At 44.5% G+C, this 2,942-nt stretch overlaps 1 long non-coding RNA gene across 1 annotated transcript; it reads left to right on the plus strand.

Moving 5' to 3' along the window:
* The first annotated feature begins 713 nt into the window (after window positions 1-713).
* Window positions 714-2,930, plus strand: LOC132027882 (uncharacterized). Its single transcript, XR_009407235.1, has 3 exons — window positions 714-850; window positions 1,043-1,153; window positions 2,675-2,930. It is a non-coding gene; the product is annotated as an uncharacterized LOC132027882 (long non-coding RNA).
* Window positions 2,931-2,942: the final 12 nt, after the last annotated feature.

Consider the following 2,942-nt stretch of genomic DNA (forward strand, 5'->3'; position numbering starts at 1 on the left):
GTAAACGCAGTCATTTAGAGTTTTATGCTAGTCATGACAGAAAGTAGACAGAAATGTTTATCTGAGTCAGAGGGGGAAGGGGGGTTCTTTGTGCTAAATCACTTTCTGGGACACAAAATGGTGGGGGGATTTATCAAGTGTTGCTGTGTGAAGGAAACACAGGACCAGGTAAAATGCAGCGTCTCCCTGTCTCCCTGGAGAGACAGGTGTCTACAAGTATCTAACAGTCTGCTGCTGGTCACCTAGGGCAGACCACCAGGTGCCACAGAAGTCCATAGATACAGGCAGAAAGAAGCTTTTAAGGAATTCCTAAAGGTTGGTGTGGGCTACATGAAGTGTGAATCTCAGACACAGTAGAGGCTTGCAAACTTGTAGGCTGTTTCTCTCAGGAACCCACCCACCCAGGTGTTCAGCTCAGTGCTGGCTTGTGGAGGCGGATGGGAGACCCTGTTGAAACTCCACTGAGCTTTATCTCCCCTGTGAAGCAAAAGCCTTTTTCTTTCTGAGGAAGAGCAACAAAAATGGTAACAGTGGTGGGTTGGAGACAATCCATTGCAGCTGTGTAAGGGGGAAGGGCAAGGAGAAGGGCAGGCATAGGGCATGTCCCAGCACTAGGACTGGCACAGGACCAAGACCATTGGTGAAGCCACACCCCCGCTCAGGTGCACGGTGAACACGCACTCCCGAGGCTCAGACCTCTCCCTCCCAGCGTCTCCCACAGCCACACTGCCCAGTGCGAAAAGAACATCACACGGGGCAGCACAAGAGAGATTTTCTCTGAGAAGCTGGGTAAAGAGGAGACCTAATGCCAAGCAGGGAGCAGACACCTAGTGAAACCCTCCACAACAAGGTAGGCCTACTCATGATGGAGATAAGCTCGGTAGGTTCCTGCCTGGTGTCTTTAACGGTATAAAATTATTTCTATTTTGTCTTTTTGCCTTTTGTTCTCCTTCATCGCGTGTTAGTAATTAACTTTCCTGTTATGACTTGCCACATGTTTTTATCCCATTATTTTCAACCTTCCCGTATCATTTTGTTTCAGATGCGCTGCTTATGCAAGCTGGTGATGGTGACTGTGTTGGTATTTGCCACACTGATATTTTACAAATGGCCTCTTTGAATCCCTCCGGAAATGGATCCTTTGAGGGTTGAGGTAGGAGCATAACCTTGGTAAAGCAGCGTGTTGGGCATAATCCTCTCTTAGAGCATTTCCTTTAGCTTTCATATTTTCTCTTAACATGGGCAAGACCTTCGTAATAGCCACCTCTCTACATGAAATGGCTTCTTGTAGTTAGGAGTGCTCCGGGAAGCCGACTGTTGACGAACCTCCTCCAGATAAGAGTCAGCAGGTTCTTGTCTGGGCTTTCCGTGCAGAGAGGCTCTCACCGGGGATTTAGCCAATTCGTAAAGAGGTGCTGTAATCACAGAAAAGTATAGCACTCATTGCAATATCCAGTTAAAATCAGAGTCCTCTCCGTTGTCATTTGTGAGGAGTCTAAGATATGTTTCCATAGCCTTTGGTCTATCAGGAAAGAGTACTTTTCCTTCTTTAAGTAGGTCATCCCCTAAATAATAAATTATTGGACAGACTTGAAATACAGCTTTTAAAACTTGAGGTCTATTTTCTCCTAAGTCTGAGAGCAAGTAAATGGCATCCTGTTCCATAGATTTCCTGGTCCTCTGCACAAAGTAGTAAGTCATCTACATGTTGAGTCAGAACTGAATCACAAGGGGGAATTGGGGTCTTTGAGTCTCTATTGAGGACCTGGAACATGGAGCAAGGGGTGTCAGTGAACCCCGAGTACATAACTGTCTAGATACCATATTGCCCTCCCCAGGGGAAGGCAAAAGGGCATTGAACATCTCGGTCTAGAGGCACCCTGGGGAGATGGCAGAGCTAAGATCTGCTTCAGTGAAGCAAGTGGCTTCAGGAAGAATTGATGATAGCATGCTATTTGGGTTGGGTACTTCTGAGAGATGAGGGATGGTAATTTCCTTGGTGGTCCTGAGTTGTTGACAAATGGATATCCCCATTCATTGGTTTCTTTCCTGGAAGGATGGAAATGTTACAAGGAGTAGGGTAGGCTATGAGAAAACCACCTTTGGATATAAGCCTTCCAAATAGATTTGATCCTTCTTTGCTTCTGGATTTAAGGAATATTGCAGAAGGTCAGGTAATGGTGGTGTGGTAGGGTCTGTCTGAACTTTTATATTTTCTCTTCCAGTCATTTTGTCTATTATATGTAAAATGTTTAGCCCATAGAATGTCAGGTCCAGTCACAAGATCCCTATTTGGCATATGTATTAAACATAATGGAGGAGCACCGGGGTGGCTTAGTGGGTGAAACACTTGACTCTGGGTTTTGGCTCGTGATCTCAGGGTGGTGAGATGGAGTCCCACATGGGGCTCTGCAATCATTGGGGGTCTGCTTGAAATTCTTTACTTCTGTTCCTCCCTCTGCATGCACACATGCACTTTCTCTCTCTCTTTCTCTCTCAAATAAATAAATAAATCTTCAGAAAAAAAAATAATGGTGGAAGCAAAGGTGTATCTAGAGCAGACACAATTGGATTATGGATCAAAAAGTGCCCTAGAACCTGAAACAGTAAGTCCCTCTGGTGTGTGATTTTACAATTCAGCTTGCTAAGTAAGTCTCCTATTAAATTTTCACAGATAGCAACATAGTACTAGAAGTCCTAGCATCAGCAATCAGACAACAAAAGGAAATTAAAGGCATCCAAGTCGGCAAAGAAGAAGTCAAATTATCACTCTTCGCAGATGATGTGATACTATATGTGGAAAACCCAAAAGACTCCACTCCAAAACTGCTAGAACTTGTACAGGAATTCAGTAAAGTGTCAGGATATAAAATCAATGCACAGAAATCAGTTGCATTTCTCTACACCAACAACAAGACAGAAGAAAGAGAAATTAAGGAGTC

Source organism: Mustela nigripes, chromosome 12 (genome assembly GCF_022355385.1).
Source record: "Mustela nigripes isolate SB6536 chromosome 12, MUSNIG.SB6536, whole genome shotgun sequence".
In the NCBI taxonomy this organism is placed as follows: domain Eukaryota; kingdom Metazoa; phylum Chordata; class Mammalia; order Carnivora; family Mustelidae; genus Mustela; species Mustela nigripes.